Below are 19,807 nucleotides of genomic sequence, written 5' to 3' on the forward strand. Positions count from 1 at the left end.
TTAAGTACGTAGCAAGAAATCATTGCAAAGCGGAAAGTCATAAGTGAGAGACTCAGAGAGCAATTGTAAGACCTCTCAATCATTCTCTTCATCGGCCGCATTAGTTATTTTTTGACCGTCTGCTATGACCTCATTTCCCGCTACTGATAAGCGCCTGGGCGTACTGAACCACCTCGTCCACACTTAAAATTAGTGAAGTTGAATTTCAGGCGGTTACTGCTAGTCTCAAAACACTCCTTATGTATATTTTGAGTGGGTTGATGGTCGATACTTAAGATTTGAATAGTCTTACTGGACAGACTCGATCGAGGAAGAGCCGCACCACATGGGCGCGGTCGCTACCACTCAATGCAAAGCGTACCTCTGCTTAAGATTCTAGTTCTACACGATCAGATTCATGATGAGACGACTGTATCCTGTAAAGTTAATGTGATTGCGTCCTGTTTCTTCGTTTTTTTTTGTAGTGCAGCGCAGGTTTATGTCAATCGTACGTTAAAGAACAAAATTTTGTTCTCTAGTTCTGGGCAAAGTAACTTGTTTAAACCTGGTTCGTGAGTGATATCCAACGAAGGCGCTACGAAATTGTCAACAATTGTCAGCGCAGTCATAGTATAAACAATCGCTAACAGTTCAGTCTCTTATGATGCACAGAAAATACGAAAGCAAAAATTAAAATGTCTCACAATCGATTTGGACAGTTGCTCATAGGAGGTACAAACCATTATCACGAGTAAGAAATTTGACGGCTGTAATATTTTATTCTTAGTTCAGATAAGAATGGTAATATATAACGATTATGTGAATGCAGGTTGGCGACAGTGAGCAGTCATGTGGCACACTGTACACACTGTGTAGTAGTAATTATTTACGTAATGCCATGCAAAATTCCAGTCGTAAATATTAATATACAACCCGTCTGCGCAACGACAATAGCATATAAACTTTGAAATGAGTACTTAAGAGCTTAAACTTATGTTGCCCGGTCTTAACTGGTCTTATTTGGCCGCATGCGATTTGTCGCGCATAATTTTGCCGTTGGATGTGCATACGACGTGATGAAATTTTGCTTTCTCAGTGCATCGGAAAATATGCTACACTTATGTGTACGCTTTCTAGGCGGCCAGATCAGTATGCAAAATGTGTACGGTGTTTGTTATTAAAACAAGGAATACAAACGTGGAACATAGTCTTCTTATTTATTTATTTTTTTTTTTTTTGTATAGGGTGTAGATAGCTACCGATTTGCAGTCGTACTTAAGAGCAGTGTAAAATTTATGCAAGTTGTCCCCCCCTCCCCCCCCCCCCCCCAACCCTCTGTTTCGATTGCGCTCTGTGATGTTAAAAGAGCAAATTTGTGAAGTTAAGCCCGTGATGGTTAGCCAATTCACGCCAGTTTTATATCAGCAACAGTACAGTAATTCCCATGTTGCGCAGTGCCGTGGACTCTTGGTTCTTAGCTTGACACACAGGAATTGGGTCGTATGTCATAAAAGGAAACGGAAGGAGACGATGTTGCGGAATGCTGTGTCGTTTCGAAAACTGTCTACCGCAGCTATCTAGCGCATTTGCTCACGGGGGCTGACAGTGTTTAGAGATGGTTTCTGTTAATGAAGAAAGGCTCGTGTCACAAGTGAGAGCCTAACTTATAGGCTTTTCAACTCTATACAGACAATTTGAAGTGGACATATCAGAGCCAGGGACCGTATATTCATTCTTGTACTTTTTGGAGCTCGTGAAGGTCTGGTATTGGAGTGTGTGGGAGTGATCAGTGTGACCTTAACAGTTGCTACCAGCAAAATTTTCTTAGCAGACTTGTTGTCTCATTCATTTACGACAGCAGCGAAATATTTCGGAGTTATCAATTTGAGGAAGAGAAGATATTACAATGTTTTATCCCAATACTGTTTGATTGCTGGGCTTTCATAACAGGTTATAGGAACAGGCAACGACGGTTACCAGTGTGTGGAAATTTTTACAGTTTCCTTGTTACTAGAGATGTCATGTGTTGCCATTGAGAACAGGTTAACAACGTAGATCACTTTATCTTATCGGGCGATGTAGATGTATCACAGTGGTTGAGACACTGAGTATAGGGGGTGCGTACCCTGCTCAACCTACCCCTCTCTCTCTCTCTCTCTCTCTCTCTCTCTCTCTCTCTCTCTCTCTCGCACGCACGCACACACACACACACACACACACACACACACACACACGAATTCCCTGAATCACTGAAGTAAATGCAGAAGTGGTTCCTGTTCAGTAAAGCGCTGCCTATTTTTACTCCATCCATGACGAGCCATAGTTTATGTCCAGTTTTTAGTGGTATCAGCATAGACCAGAAATTTCTCGTCAACCTTCCTATTTAAACTTATGCCGTGTAGTGTAGGTAACTAGTATTTTACCGATTGAGCGTAGTCATATTCGTTTGTTAGGAATAGACTTTCTGTAGTTAAGACATAATTCCATCTTCGCCTTTGGTAGTAAACCCCAATTAGTTGTTAATAAAAGCTAATTGAAATTGTTACTTTCCGACGCTTGGAATCTTTCCATATCTTCTTTAAACATGGGGACCGTTTATTACAGCTGGTGGGTGACTCGGGTTGCTAGCGGTGCTTTGACACTTTAGTTCTAGCGTCACCACATGCGATCGGTTGCAGACAGTGCTTATTCAATCATAAAGCTGAATTTCCTTCATACCTTGTCGTTATTGTGTGGAGATTTCAGAAACTATGTGGTTAACTTTTGGTAACAGGAATAGCTAAATTAGCCTTAATACAATGTGTATTGAAAAAGTGGAAAATTTTTGGGAATAGTGCGTGTAGTATAAATAACTTTGTCAACGTATTTGCATATGTGTAGTTAGTTTCGAGGCAGTGTTTTTAAGTCGGCAATGTTCGACCACCACTACATAACAGATCGTTGGAAGGGGAGGGGATTCATTATGTACAGCAGAACTTAAAAATTTCAATGTGCTGAGTGCCGTAACGAACCTTACCAGGTCACTGAGCAGGTAAAAGAGCACAAATTTCTTGCTCTCAACGCTCACCTGACTTAAATCATTGACACCTCTTCAGATTTACCCAACACCTACCGATTTTTGAAGCACGTCTTCCTGCGTCAGTTACAGAAGAATGACCAGTACACACGACGCCTGGTATATGCTAAATGTTTGGAACTTGCTGAAATTTTGTATTCATGTATGACACTTTACACATGAGATGTGATGTGTGCCATTCGTAAAACGTAGTGATCGGTGGGTCCACGAAACATTTGATTTAAATGGCATATTATGCGTCAGCCTAAATCTTTGTGCTAAGTTTGACAAAGTTTTCTTATGTTCTTCTGGGGGGGGGGGGGGGTTAGAGTATTATTTCATGGTTTCGATGTGCCCTGCATTCTCCAGAGTAGCTCTTTCGCCAGTTCTGGGAAAAGCGCGGAGCAAAGGTGGCTCCAAGAAGTGAGCCAGCTGTAATCTATATAGCTAGCTGCCTGCCCTATGGAGTGGTGTACCGTTGGCCCGCGTTAGCAACGCCTCTTCTCGTGGCCTGCGGTTGCGTCACAGACCCGCCCAGCACTGCTCGCTTATTTGCTCAGAGCTTAGCTGGGAGGCGCGTAAGGAACACATTCGATAGTCGTTCTCAGTGCATGGTATCTTCAGAACTTTGTGTTGGTGGCCAACGTGATTAGTGATTCTGTTTCACTTACTGCTGTAATATCTCGCGACAATATTATTTAATCTAAATTGTTTATTGCCAGCTTACGGGGAAACTGCTATTTCTCTGAGATTAGGTTATGGCACAACACCGTTGCCGGCTTACAGTTAAGCCCTGCTCCGCAGTGGGGTGCAACATCACAGGAACTATCACTTGTCCAGCAAACGACCATGGAAGCCTTCCGGTGATTTCCCCACCCTCCATCCTGTTCGTAGGTATCTAGGCAAGTCTTCCGCCTGTGGGTGTGCGTTTTTTTTTTTTTTAATGCTGTTGTATACCAGTGTGAAATTTTTCAAGTTCATACCTTCTTTACCAAAACCACCCCTATATATAATTTGTTTCAGAACTCTTACCATTGTCTGTCAGTCTAGAATGCTATGGATTCGGTGCTAATATTCGTCGTTTCCATCTAGTTTTGTCACCTCCCCTTCACTATCTCAACCCCTACAGGCGATTTGGCATCAGAACTCAAATCACACAACATAGCAAGACAAAACCATAGATACGACACAAATATCGGTCGTTTATGATTATTGTAACAATTTACCCCCATCGGTACTCACCCCACTTCTGGTTCTCCTCCCCACGCATTTTTTCCAGACTGCAAGTCTCATTTGTACCAATTTTGATTACATATGTCATTGGCGACTTATACAAAATTTTGCCAATATGCTACAATGTGGTGGTCTATATCCTTTTGAATTACAAAAACAGTAATCATAACAAAATTGACTACATTCATTTTATATTTATAAAATGAACTGTTCAAATATAATTTATAATTAATTGTCTTATTTTGCGTAAATGTTGGTGGCAGCAGGATTCGAAGCCGCGCCAACTAATTACTAGTCAGTGCAGCGAACCACTCACGCACGGAATAGTTGCATTAATTGCTCCTCAGAACCCATCATACGCTATACTACGTTACACTCAGTTTCAAAGACTAATAATTGACCTGGTGGTGTGAGCAGCGTAGCACTCGTATACTCGTAGTGTTGGAAGGGATGACGTCACATCGGAGCACGCAAAGTCGAAGGTCTTTTATTTTGATGCTAGAACGTTTTCGAAAAGGCGTAATTTTAGAGCCATTTCGGCTCGCATTCGAAGAGAGGCATAATTTTAATGCGGTATTTAACGTATGCTGTAGTACATCAGCGCATATCCGGCTGCTACTGTATGTAATGTGTGGAGAGGAGGGGGGGAGGGATATTATGTCAGATATTGGAAACGAGTTGTCAGTGTGGAAGTATGTTTGGAAGTGCCTACGTAAAGCACCCTGAACGGTCCTCTATGATCAGTCTACAGTACCTTAAAACCTGCTGGGTTAGTGGTCGCGGTGTTAAACTATTCAACTATCCATTGCAACGTGTGGCACTGACGTGATTGAATCCCTCTGAGAGACCATTTGGGACTCCTTGCGTTTTTAATAGCTAGTGCTTGAGAAACTTAACATTACATTCCGTTGTACACATACTTAGGTTCTTGCGTTGTACGTGGTTTTATTATGCGTTTGTAGGCGAAATAGCAGTAAAGACCTATAAGAGAGAGGATTCTTTTCACAGAGACATTTCCTGTTGCCGTGTGCAGTTAAATTTTCAAGAACGAAAGCAAAGATCTGCAGTAAACAATTTGTAATGAAAATTGCAAGTTCTCGTCCTCTTTCCTCCCTCCCCCCCCCCTCTCTCTCTCTCTCTCTCTCTCTCTCTCTCTCTCTCTCTCTCTCTCTCTCTCTCTCTCTCTCTCTCTCACACTTCCCTCCAGTTCTAAATTGGTTATCTCTTGATGCCTCAGAACATGTCCTACCAACCGACCCCTTCTTCTAGTAAAGTTGTGCCACAAATTTCTCTTCTCACCAATTGTATTCAGTAGCTCCTCGTTAGTTACATGATCTACCCATCTAATCTTCAGCACTCTTCTATCGCACCACATTCTGAAAGCTTCTATTCTCTTCTTGTCTAAACTATTTATTGTCCATGTTTCACTTCCATACGTGACTACACTTCATACAAATACTTTCAGAAAAAAGCTTCCTGACACTTAAATATGTACTTGATGTTATAAAGTTTCTCTTCAGAAATGCTTTCTTTGCCATTGTCAGTCTACATTTTATATCCTCTCTGTTTCGACAATCAGTTATTTTGCTCCCCAATTGGCAAAACACGTCTACTACTTTGCCTCATTTCCTAATCAATTCTCTCAGCATCACCTGATTTAATTCGACTGCATTCTGCTAGCCCCGTTTTGCTTTTGTTGATGTTTATCTTATATCCTCCTTTCAAGACACAATCCATTCCATTCAACTGCTCTTCCATGTCCTTCGCTGCCTCTGACAGAATTAAGTCATCGGCGAACCTCAAAGTTTTTATTTCTTCTCCATGGATTTTAATTCCTACTCCAAATTTCTTTAGTTTCCTTTATGTTTGTAGAATATACAGATTGAATAACATTGGGGATAGGTTGCAACCCTGTCTCAAAACCTTCTCAACCACAGCTTCCCTTTTGTGCCCCTCGACTCTTATAACTGCTGTCTGGCATCTGTACAAATTATAAATAGCCTATCGCTCTGTATTTTACCCATGCCACCTTCCGAATTTGAAAGAATATTCCAGTCAACATTGCCAAAAGCTTTCTGTAAGTCAAAAAAAGAGTTTTGTTGTGGCTTGCTCTGCCAAGGCTATCAATAGTTGTAATGGAATCAGATTCTTCACGCATTGTCATATCTCCTATTTCACCATCTACGTCCTCTCCATTTCCATAATATTGCCCTCAAGTACACCACCCTTGTATAGACCCTTTGTGTATTCCTTCCACCTCTCTGCTTTCCCTTCTTTGCTTAGAACTGGTTTTCCATCAGAGCTCTTGATATTCATACAGGTGGTATCTTTCTATATCCCTAGTGATATATGCCTCTAGCCATCCCTGCTAAGTCATTTTGCACTTCCTGTCGATCTCATTTTTGAGACATTTGTATTCCTTTTTGCCTGCTTCATTTACTGCATCAATTTAATTCATTATGCCTTCTGTTACCCAAGGATTTCTACTAGCCCTCGTCTTTTTATCTACTTGTTCCTCTGCTGCCCTCACTATCTCATGTCTCAAAGCTACCAATTCTTCTTCTACTACTACCACTGTATTCTTTCCCCTGTTCTTGTCAATCTTTCCGTAATGCTCTTTGAAAGTTTCTTAAATTCCCACCTTTTTGCAGTTTCTTCAGTTTTAATCTACTGTTCATAACCAGGAGATTATGGTTAGTCCACATCTGCCCCAGGAAATGCCTTAAAATTTAAAACCTGGTTCCTAAATCTGTCTTAACATTACATATTATGTGAAGGCTTCCAGTGTCTCTAGGCCTCTTCCATGTATATAATCTTTTGTCATGATTCTTAAACCAAGTGTTAGCTATGGTTAAATAATGCTCTGGGCAAAATTCTACTAGGTAGCTTCCTCTTTCATTCCTTACCCCATTCCATATTCACCTACTACTTTCCATCTCTTGGTTTTCCTACTATCGAATTCCAGACCCCACGACTGTTATATTTTCGTCTCCCATCACTATCTGAATAATATCTTTTATTTCATCATACATTTCTTCAGTCTCCTCATCTGCGGAGCTAGTTGGGATATAGCCTTGTACCACTGTGGTAGGTGTGGGCTTCGTGTCTTATCTTGGCTACAATAATGAGTTCACTATGCTGTTCGTAGTAGCTTACCTGCACTCCTCTATTTTTTATTCATTATTAAACGTACTCCTGCATTGCCACTATTTGATTTTGTATTTATAACCCTGTGTCCCCTGACGAAAAGTGTTGTTCCTCATGCCACTGAGCTTCACTAATTCCCACTATAACTTTAACCTAGATATTTCCTTTTTTAAATTTTCTGACGTACCCGCCCGTTTAAGCGATCTGACATTCAACGCTCTGGTCCATAGAATACCAGTCTTGTTTCTCGTGACGACGACATCCTCCTGAGTAGTCCTCGCTCGGAGATCCGATTGGGGAGAGTTTTACCTCCGGAATATTTTACGCAAGAGGATGCCATCATCATTGAGGGATACATTAAAGCTGCATGTCCTTGGGAAAAATTACGGCTGTAGTTTCCATTTGCTTTCATCCGTTCGCAGTGCCAACACAAGAAGGCCGTTTTGGTTAGTGTTCCAAGGCCAGATCAGTGAGTCATCCAGACTGTTATCCTCTAAAACTACTGAAAAGGCTGCTGCCCCTCTCCAGGAACCACATATTTGTCTGGCCTCCGAACAGATAGTCTTCCATTGTGGTTACACCTACGATACGGCTATCTGTAGCGCTGAGGCACGCAAGCCTCCACGCCGATGGCAAGGTCCATGGTTCATGGGAGCTTATGCGTATAAATTCCAAAGAAAGAAGTGCAAGTTACAGAAAATAACCTTAACCAACACTAGTACAAACGTAACTTAAAATCTGGAAAGGAACCTGGTGAGAAGTAAAGCACTCTCTGCATCGCAGGGCATGGGGGGGGGGGGAGGGGGGGCTACAAATACAGATGACAAAAGGTTATATTGAAGAGAAAAATGTATTACGCAAATTGAAGATAGGTGAAATCGTGAAACGTGCTTCGGTATAAATAAAGCTGTATACAAAGTGGCTAGTTACTGTAGTTCTGAAGGTAATTTATTACCCACTCACATAGAGGCGCGCTCTCTCTCTCTCTCTCTCTCTCCCCCTCTCTCTCTCTCTCTCCCCCTCTCTCTCTCTCTCCCCCTCTCTCTCTCCCCCTCTCTCTCTCTCTCCCCCTCTCTCTCTCTCTCCCCCTCTCTCTCTCTCTCCCCCTCTCTCTCTCTCTCCCCCTCTCTCTCTCTCTCCCCCTCTCTCTCTCTCCCCCTCTCTCTCTCTCTCCCCCTCTCTCTCTCTCCCCCTCTCTCTCTCTCCCCCTCTCTCTCTCTCCCCCTCTCTCTCTCTCTCTCCCCCCTCCCCCTCCTATCAGTCTTCTGATTAGTTTGATGCGTCCTCCACGAATTCCTCTCCTGTGCCACCATTTTCATCTCTGGGTAGCAATTGCAACCTACGCCCCCAATTATTCGTTGGATATATATTCCAATCTCCGTCTTCCTGTACTGTTTTTACCCTCTACAGCTCCCTCTAGTACCACAGAAATTATTCCCTGATGTATTAATAGATGTCATAACATTCTGTCCCTTCTTGTCTCCTCGCCGAATCTGCGGAGAACCACCTCATTCCTTACCTTATCAGTCCACCTAATTTTCAACATCAGAATATAGCAGCTACAGAGCTAGACTACCATTAGCATGGATAAATTTGTTCTATTAGGGGTTCGTTCTCAGTCAGTATTGCAGTGTGTTGGTGCTCTACGGACACCTGTGCAAGGTTAAATATTTGTATGGAGTTCCGTCGATTGTGAGGAGACGATTGCTCTCAGACGAACGCGGTTTCCTGTTCGTATGCGCGCGCCTTGCGGTTCGCGTCGTTCCCGCGCTTCGTGGCACCTGTTCGTGCCGGCCCTCGGCTAGCGGCCTGCGGAAGCGCCGGCGCTGGGAGTCACTGGGCAGGTGGCAGCGACCGCTTCAGTCGGTCCGTTCCGTTCGGTTCCCACGGGCGACCCCGCCCTGCGGCACAAAACCGTCAGCGACCTCCGCCCCCGCGCTTTGTGCTCGCACAATGCTCGGCCGGCCACAGCGGGGCGCGCACGCACAAACGCAGGCCGGAAGCGCCCACGCACATATGCCCAGCCTCTTACAACGGTCCGGTCCTGCCGACGCGCTTTCGTCAACTGCCGGAAGCGACCAGTCTTTGTCTCCAGAGATAAACCGCGCACTGCCAAACCAACATGCGTCTCTAACGCACACAGCTCTCGCCGTTGCTGTGTCTTGTGATGACGCAAAGTTGAACATCCCCGCCAGCGGCTAGTACAGTCATCTCACATGAATATATTGCAGTGGATAAACATCTAATAAATGCCCAGCTGTTTGCTGCCATATGATCGCGATTACCAGTCTAGAGAATCTAACGTCTCTGGTTAGATTTCCCGTTAGTTCCAAGGTCTTTGCCACTCATTACTTAAACATGTGCCGATTTTATGTGAAAAGTTTAGTCATAGGATATTAAGATTTTCCGTCTGGTACACTTCACAAAACGAAAAAGCAGCATCTTAATACTACCGTACCAGAGTGCTAAGAGTTGGCATAGGTAAAATCAAATACTAGGATGTAACACTTCGTAGCCAAATGAAACGATCACAGAGGATCAGTCATAGGTGAAGCAGGTGACAGATTTCGGTTTATTGATAGAATACTAGGGAAATGCAGACGATCTACAAAGATTTCTTATAAATCACTCGAGGAATATTCTAGGGTGGGTCGCACGAGTGTGGGACGCGTACCAGATAAGACTAACGGGGCATACTAAATTTATGCAGATAACAGCATTACGAATGGTTCCAGGTTGTCTATGAATAAGTTGCTCGCTTATTATGGACGTGAACAAGGGAAAATGTGTGCGTTTTTTATTTTGTGTGCGTGCGTGCGAATGCGCGCGCTGGGCGGGAGGGGGGGAGAGAGATAGATAGATAGATAGATAGATAGAGAGAGAGAGAGAGAGAGAGAGAGAGAGAGAGAGAGAGAGAATATGTCCTTTCAGATTATCCATGAACTCGACGAGGGGTATTTGGTTAGGGAGGAAATGTTCCCCAGAACTTTGAGACTACTTGACACTGTAGTTAGAAGAGCATGTACCATGTCTCATTCGCCCAACTAGAATGTCTGCCATATTCTTTAGAGAAGATTGTCTGCGATCTCTAAGGACTTCCACGTCGAGTGTGTTGCTTCTTCTTAGAAGTCTACATATTGCGGTATGTAGCGGAGAGCATTTCTGAGACTATATTTTCCCCCTTTCTTGTTCCATTCACGAATGGCACCTGGGAGAAATGATTGTCGGTAAAGCGCCACGCGACATCAAACATCTTAAATTTTCTCGCCGTAATTATTTCACAAGAGGTATGTGGGAGAAAGTAATACGTTGCACGTTTCTTCTAGGAACGTATAAGTGCTCGAAATTAGGAACTTTACCTGCCCAGATTTATCATTGGATCACCATTGGACTAGTTCTTTTCCCTAAATTCAGGCGAATGCAGAAAGCAAAAGGCGAGGCCGATAACTAGCACTGTCCTGAAACTAACCCAGTGATATTCGCTGGACGAGTGGAAAGCCAATGAAATTTTTGATATCTCTCTCACCGCTTACGTGACAGTAATGGGCAGTTGTCGCGTCTCGAGCGTAACGCACCGTAAACACAGCCTAGAGAAAAATACTCAGTCTTAAATCTTGCACTGTTTGTTCTGCATTTTTCCAAATGAAAAACACATTCTGCACTCCACAGTAATACGTAAATCATCCCTGTTACAACCTTGAAGCTGAAGTTTCTACCCAGTGCGTCCATTTTTTGATGACTGTACCCAGATTTCTTTGTTGCTAAGTCATTCAAAACCATAATTTGGAGGCTCTTCGTGTTTCCTGCTTTATTTCTGTTGTTTGTCCTTAAACTTCGATATTCTTCGGATACTAACTTGGGTCTGTGGTGACCGTCAATGGTACACTGGGAGGGATGGACGGATTTGTGTAGGAAACAATATTGCACTGGCACTTGTCCGACGAACAAATGACCAGCAACACACTTTTAGAGCGATGTTAAACGGGAGAGTCGTACGAATGGAACCCCGGTAGGAATTAAGAGTGTCGTTCATTGATGGTAATCACTGGAACCAGTTTTGTACTGTTAGGAATGGTCTCGGTCTGTGTACTTCGTAATGCGGGTTGATATTTTTATTATTATTTATTTAGGGAGGGAGGGGGAAAATTGAAATTTTAGTATTGAGGATGTGTCCTGGATACGCAGTAGTCACTTCTCCACATGAGCGAGAATTAAAAGCGTGTATGGGGGATGGAAGCAACTTCTTAGTCGCTTCTGATACGGCTATTTAAGGAAAAATATACTTAGCCTCGGACACAGACGATGACGCTGCCCTTTCCACGAAGGCAGATAATTGATAACAGCTTGCTTTTCTGCGCTGGTCGGTGTTAGTCATGGGATGTTTGCGTTATCGTCTTGCGTAGGTGGCTGGCAAGCCAAGCAAGTTGAATGTTAAACGAGTATGTAAAGATGGTTGCTCGCTACTGACTCCTGACTTACCGGTCACAGATGCGCCCTACAAGGAAAGGAGCGCGACTAAAATGCTAATTGTCGTCGTACATAGTCTGGCTGTCACGCAGCGCCGTTTATTCTGACCCTTACCGTAAAGGGAGCCTGTGAAAAATTGACATACTACCGTAATTTGCTGCAGACCTCTGTTGAGTCATAAATGGCACAAGGGGACCGTAAACTGTACGGTGTAGATTTTAATCAAGAAATCTCTAGTCACTAAAGGAATTGCACGTTGTTTTTTCAATAATTAGAAAGGATACTATATATTAAAACACTCTCATCTCGTTGAACAGTTACAGTGATTCGAAATAGTGATAGATATTACAAGAGTTGTAGGAAAACTTTAACTAAGAAAAGCGGAATAATATGTAATCTGACGCATTTGCTGTTCGAAAAGGGGGGTGAGCAAGCGGCGTGACTAAGGCGTGTAACATGAAATGGATGATTCAGTATTTTATCAGTCATCTGGTGATCTGCTTTCCTTAGTTACAGGGAAAAGATTGACTGGTTCATCTACATGCTAGCAATATCTCTAAACTGAGCCGCTCTTTGCAGCCAATGTTGTTGCGGGTGATTGTTTTTGTTGCTCGCCGCACATGCCAGTATTTTACTTTGGAATGGCAGTTACCGTGCACTAAGGAATTACTCGTTCATTGGATGGTTTTCACGTAAAGACAGTTTTATTTGCAGGTTATTGATTATCTAGCGAGGACTCATACGCGATACATCTGTTCATAGAAAAATGACGAAGTGCATTCAAATTGCGTTTCTTACTGGTATACTAGCTGAAAGAAATAAGATTTTTCAAACATGAGCTAGAAAAGAAAGGAATGTGAAACAGCCTCCTCCGAACCACAAATCCCGATTGAATAATTTCAACGAAGGCTCGTTTTCTTCAAAGACAAGTCCAAAATTCTATTCTTTCAGGTTCTTTTACGGGACTGAAGTGAATTATCCAGGCTGATTGCGTTAACTTGGCAGATTGGTTAATTGGCTTTTCTATAACGACGGCGTTTCGGAAATTAACATAATCTTTCTACTGTATCCAGGACACATGTTGGAATTATCTCGTGATAGCTTAGAAATGAGATGATTCTAATAGCACTTAATTGTCCAGTTTTCGAATTTACAGCTAATTTTTGTTTCCTTATTCCCAAAAATCGCTATGATGGAGTAGATAGATATTTCCCTTTTCATGTCGAGTTAGGAATCCAGCAACTTTTAAATTACCACTGTATTTATTCACTACAATCAATGGCGAATCGTCTGTGTAAATCTGATATTTTGAATACCCTTGTTTAAGTACTGGGAAGTGCAAGCCAGTGCACTATAATTTTAGTAGATAACTTTCGGACGTGCCAAGTTGGATATTTAGGTTTTATAGGATTCGGAAAGTTATTTGTCCTTCCTGTCATCCAGTTTCTGGTTTTATGTAAGAGCTAGAGCTTTCGTAGACTTTCCACGTGTTTAATTCTGAACGCTGGCGTGTAATGATGATAGTCAAGACTCTGCGGGATCTACGAGGAAAGACAGCATACATATTACGTACGCAAATGCGCATTGTGTAGACGCAGACTGCGTCTGGCGCCGAGGCTACGGTGTAAGGACACTCTTTTCGTTCATTTATCGAGGCTGCGGCAAGTTGTGTGTGATATCTATAAGATGACGTCACGCCGTCTTGCATGGCAGCGGTGGAGAATCTTATCTCCACCGGCTGATTACAGCGGCAATTAACTCTTCGCTGGCTGTTCGGCCAGTAGTGGTCGTCGCCGTTACCTCCGTACGTTTCGCGGTGGCAAAGACAGAGCCAGCTTACGAGCATTTGTTTCTCGTGGCTTTAGAAGTTTCTTCTCAAGAAATCTGTCACTCAAATCTAATCCATTTACAATTGCTCTTACCGCGGGTTGGAATTGCCATTGTGTTATAATGCTCGCACCTCTTCCTTGGTGGACACACACAACTCGTTACTTCTGTGGTGAGACGTTATTCGACGGTATGTCGTTTGATTGCTCCCCAGAAGACACAATGGGTGAATTTTTTACCAGGGTTTCATGGATAAAACTGTTGTTGAACGTGGGGTATACCGGAATGAATTTACACTCTGCAGCACAGTATGCTCTGTTATGAAACTTTCTGCAAGATTAAAACGGTTTGCCGGAACCGGGCTCGAACCCGGGATGTTGCCATTAGCCGACATGCTCTACCTACTGAGATAGCCAGGCGCGACTATTAGCTGTGAGGACTGGTCACGAGCTGTGCCTGAATACCTCAGTCGGTAGACCATTGCCTCTCCTGCACAGTGTTCTAATTTTCCATAATATTTCGTAGTAGATTCAGTTTGTCAAGCATACATGCGGGAAGCATAAAATTTGTTCAAGGCTACGGAGAACATAGTATACAGTGTTACTCCTTGATGGTTATCAACTTCTGGTGTGATGAGGAAGGGTAAAGGTATACAATTTGAGATAAGGGAACCTGATGCGGGAACGACAGAGTCGAAAGTTATAAGCGAAAATCGTTGTGATACCTCTGTTAGTGGAATGAATCTACTGATACTTTTGTTGCTAAGGTTGTGGGGTAGGTAACCTTCAGAGGTATGGAACAAAAAAGAAAAAATGCCTGGTTGGTAACCATTGGCTCTTAAATACATGATTTAATAGCCAAAAGCCCATGTTGGTCTTAGACACTGTGAAATACCTCTTCTACTGCGGGCTCTTTGGTTTCCATATTTTTTTGGAGGAAGTGGTATATACCAAAAGAAATCAAAGTCCAATACATACTGGCTCTAAAACGCAAACCTAAGAGCGATGGGTGCTTCATCAGTAGAAATGTTTCACAGTATCGAAGAGGACAAGTGCTAATAGCTCTTAAGGTATGCATTTTGGAGCCCGCGTTTACTATACTTTTGTTTCGATCCATACTACCATCTCAGAAAGTTACCTACTCTACAGTCGTAGCAACAACGGTACTGGTAATATGTATTAAACTGTCAGGTATCAGAATGATTTTCGCTTAAAACTTTCAACTTCGTCGTTTAAGAGCCAAGTTCCTTTACCTCAAATATACATTTACCCTATCTACCAACCTTGAAAGTTTGAATGACCATGTATATTTTGGCTATATCACAGAAGGCAAAAGCCTTCAGGGTGCAGATTGCCATATGTATTTGAGCCTGTAAGAATTTTCCTTGACGTGTGTGCCTTCCGCCATGTTATTACTATCTAAACAGGTATGGTTTAAAATCTTTATGGCGCCTGGAAGAATCTCAGGATACAGAATAGTGGCATGAGCGAGATGGGCGGCAACGTAATTATTACCCGCAAGTAACAGGCGTTCTGTATGATGGTATTGTGCCACCCTGTCGGATGTAGAAAGTTACAAATGTAGTGCCCACGTCTTCAAAACAGAATGCTATATTTCATTGGTTTATCTTGCTATGAAACTGTGCAAGTCAGTGTTGTATATGACATACATCAGAATTGTTGTTAATGGTGCCAACCCTTTGGGGACGTAATGTGATTGCCAAATTCGACTGTTTCGTTTGATACAATCTGCCCCAGTGTTCTGTCGTAAGAAGCAGAACGCACGGACGCGTGCAGGGAGGAGATACCGCGCACCCACGTAGCATTGGTAGACTTGGTCTACGCTTGTATCGTAGACTGTCTTAGCCGAGCACAGGCTGCACGAGTACGTAAACTGGTCTCTTCTCCACGTCTGAAGCACTAGTCGAGGGAGTTTGTACTGGCTGGTGGACTGTGTCAGTGGCCGGAGCTCCAGACCGCCAAGCGGCGCCGGATGGCCACTGCGGCGCAGACAGTGAAGGCTGCCCGGCGCGCCGAATCGATATGACACACTTTCACTGCGCCCGTCTGTCTGCCGCCGGCGCGAGAACTCAGAGGCGGCCCCCGCACATCTGTTGCTTTCGGCGTTCGGCTGCACTAATCGGTCATAGATGTTGCCCAGCTGGTAGCTCCCAAACCTAGTGGCGCCTGGGTAAAAAGTTGCCTACACCCTTTAATTGCAGACTTGACAAGCATGTGGACTATTGAGGCTGCTTAGATGCCTCGTTACACGTTCCTTTTGACGTCCAAGAAGAATTGAAAGTTACATGCAGAAAACCGTTCTGATACCTGACGATGGATTACACGTTAACACATACTGCCGCAAATTGCAACCCATTGCTCCCTGCTTCTGCAGGGTGAACATAGGCAAAGGCAAGTCTCGTCCATGCGTGACAGGGCATCTAATGATACACGACTGCTGCCGATAGAATCGAAGGCGCTCATTCACGCTAGTGCCTTCAAACAGGGAAGACAGTCCAGACCTGTGCAGTTTACAGCTTCCTCGCCGCGAGAACAAAATGATTTCGAAGAGGTGGTGAATATTGCAACGCGCTTCAATTGGCCGATATGAACTAAAATGCCTTTCTGACATCGGACGTAAAGAGTATCACAACAGGAGTATATATAATACTGCATTAACGGAAATATGCTGTAAAGGGTGTACTCCGTAAGAAAGTTGGAGAAATGAAAACTTTGTGTGTACAGTAGTGTCCAGAAAGTTCCTTCCAAAGAGGTGCTGGCAATGAGAATACTTAGGTACCAAAAGTAAGGTATTCTGGACATATGGTTGCTAGATAAAGCAATACTCGTGTGCAGAATGCCATAGCATTTAAAGACGGTGGTCGCAGACGAAGTACGAACTGCTGCTACCCTTTCAGCACTCAAAAATGGTTCAAATGGCTCTGAGCACTACGGGACTTAACTTCTGAGGTCATCAGTCCCGTAGAACTTAGAACTACTTAAACCTAACTAACCTAAGGACATCACACAAATCCATGCCCTAGGCAGGATTCGAACCTGCGACCGTAGCGGTCGCGCGCTTCCAGACTGTAGAGCTTAGAACCGCTCGGCCACACCGGCCGGCCTTTCAGCACTCACTGCTATGATAGCTTGTTCTGTGTGCATGAAATACTGCCGCTTTGCGGCGTGTCGAACCACGTAGGGTTTCTCACAGTTCGATTTAGAGTGCTCCTCAAGCAAAGCTTCATAAATTTTCAATCATGCAAGCTTGTGGATATGATTGAGTGCCGACAATGTACCAGATTGTACAAGCGAATGTCAGTTGCGTGGAAATTTTCGTAACGGCACTGTCGGGCGATATGAAGCAGACAAAGTTGTTGGAAAGCTTTATTGGCCAAGACGGCAGCCAGTCTTGTTTCAGGAGTATTAACAAAAGAATCTCGGTAAGACGAAGAGGGCTGTCGTATACATCCAAACAATAGAAATCAATTATTGACACAATCACGAAAAGCATGCCCGTATCAAAATATAAACTGTTCCACAATCAGTTACTGGAGGAAAAGTGAAAATTTACGGTATTTATTAATACGAGTTTGGGAGACAGGTAGTGCGTCAGAACTCGCCAATTGCAGGCTCGTGGATGTGTTTTAGGTCTTGAAAGCCCTAACAGGTCCCGAGAAACAGCTATGTTGCCGGTCAATCTTTCGTGTGGTGTTAGTTTCTCTAACGATTACAATCTGTTTTTAAATCGAAGATCTAAAGTGATAAGACGTTCAACCCTAATTTACAGAATGTTTTAAAACGCAAAGAAAGTCAAATTACAGTGGAAAAACATTCATTGGCGGACAATGAAGTGTCACTATTCAGTGTAGTCCCCACCAGTATTTCGTAACTCCTCCAATGACTGAATGTCTCATGCTAGACGTGAAGAATTCTCGACCTTAATGTCTGAGTCACTCGTGTACAGCTTGTTTGGCTAAGTTGTCTTTCGACCTTGGAACGCGTAAACACTCGTTTAGAATACCAAACAGCTGAAAATCGATCGGCACATAGTCGGGACGTTGGGTGTGCCAACGCCTCCCAACCCAAATTTTCGACCATGCCACCCATTTTCTGAGAAGTATGAGGACGGTCATTGTATATGCAACAACCACAAGCTTGCTTTTTTCCCCACACAACAGGTTTCACTTTTTCGGAAGGATGTTTCCTTGCAGAAGAGCTACGGCAAAGGTGGGCTTTGAGAATTCAAGATTACTATTTGTATCTCTGTATAACCAAGTCCTTGAGATTCTAATTTATCTCCATTGTAGACTGTCATTTCGGTTCAGGTTTTGAGTAGTTTCGTTCTATGTGGTTGCTGCTATTTAGGGTTCTGAAAACATCTTCAGTGGCTTGGGGTTAAGATGTGACCTTTAAGAGAACATTATTACTGGAAGAAATGTTGGAGGAACTCGGTTTTCTGTGGATCTTTGCCACGTCAACCGTATGATTCATCACCGTCGGATGTGCTTGCTTGCGTTAGTGACTAAGGCTTCGTGGGTGCTGGAGTTCAGAAGCAGCGCTGAGAATAACAGAATTGCGCGCGAGGGGGATGCAGGCGAATGGTAAACGGTAATCCCGTTGTGAAGAAAACGCGTTCCCTGAGACCTTTCGCTAAGTCATGACTTGGGAGCGTGATTCAGACCAGTCGTTAGATGTGCGTTGCAAACCCTTCATGCATGAATAGGTCTGCGCACGCCGGTCTAATTTTTTTCCCTTGTAATGGCCGACTGGATAGTTGATTTTGAACCAGTTATTGCCAGTTGAGTGTCTGATGACGGTGCAATGTAGCACCGAAACAGTCACGCTAAATAAAGTTTCAAAAACACGGGTGAAGGTGATAACAATCAGTCGTCACAATGAAAGTTTTGTCTGTCAGATGAGATAGTTTGTGTTAAATCGCCTGGAACTTAATTGGCCTGTGGAAGCATCCGTCGAGCGGTACAATTGCAGGAGGAATACCAGTGTTGCAGGGGCTGTAACAGGCATACAAGGATTGACACAAATAATCCACGAAAGACTGAATACTCTTTTAGTGGTAAAAGTATACGTGAAATTAACGTTACAGTAAAACTGAGTTCCACGTTTTTGCGAAATCCAGTGAGATTCTTCTGGCGCTAATTTTGTATCGTGTTTCCACGGTGCGACGACAAACTACATTTCAAAAGCCAAAGCAGTCGATACGCCTTCAGGCAGCTGAATTATTAACTTTGAGCACAGCGCGAAGGGTCTGAATGTCATTACTTGTCAACACCGTTCAAAATTTGTACTGTAATACTGTAACTTTTAATTATTTCGAAATTGTATTTTTTTTTTTTGTATTTTCCAGTTGGAATCTGTAATGGGTAGCTCGTATCCTACGGTCCCATCAGCGATTCTATTTGTCTGCCCATCCTCTGCGGAGTAATTGCCAAACAATTTCCAGACACAGCAGTGAAGCTGTGGCCGACTGCGAAGCGACTACATAAAATTTGTCCGCCGTCACGGCTGATTGTGTTAAGTACGTTAGTGCTCATCAAATCTTGGGGGCGAATGAGAGCGGACTGGGGGCGGAACCGGGCGCCAAAGAGGGCAGATGAGTCACAGAGCGCTTCGTTAGCCGCATGTGGCAGTAATGCGACTCCGGCAGTAAATAAGCGCATTTGTCGGGGCTGCTCGCTTTCTCCCCCTCCTCGCCGTCTGAGCCGGCTCCCGGATTCTCCCCCCCCCCCCCCCCCCCCCCCCACCGCGCCAGCCGCTACCCCTCTTGCTTGGCTTCCGTGTGGTCGTCCGGGAGTGTTCGTACTACGTTGCCGCTGCATTCACTCGGCTTGCTTCATGCAGACCAGAGTTTGATGACCAGTCTGCAGCGAGGCCGTTCAAGGCCGAGTATGTTATCACGGCAACACAAGTCAGAACATACTTGGTTTCTCGCCGGCCGCGGTGGTCTCGCGGTTCTAGGCGCGCAGTCCGGAACCGCGCGACTGCTACGGTCGCAGGTTCGAATCCTGCCTCGGGCATGGCTGTGTGTGATGTCCTTAGGTTAGTTAGGTTTAACTAGTTCTAAGTTCTAGGGGACTGA

The 19,807-nt window shown here is 43.8% G+C and overlaps 1 protein-coding gene across 17 annotated transcripts in view; it reads left to right on the forward strand.

Annotated features, from left to right (window-relative positions):
• The window catches only part of LOC126412332 (tropomyosin), a 164,722-nt gene that overhangs the window by 95,969 nt on the left and 48,946 nt on the right, over positions 1-19,807 (forward strand). The gene's annotated exons all lie outside the window — the stretch shown is intronic.

This window comes from Schistocerca serialis, chromosome 7 (assembly GCF_023864345.2).
Source record: "Schistocerca serialis cubense isolate TAMUIC-IGC-003099 chromosome 7, iqSchSeri2.2, whole genome shotgun sequence".
In the NCBI taxonomy this organism is placed as follows: Eukaryota; Metazoa; Arthropoda; class Insecta; order Orthoptera; family Acrididae; genus Schistocerca; species Schistocerca serialis.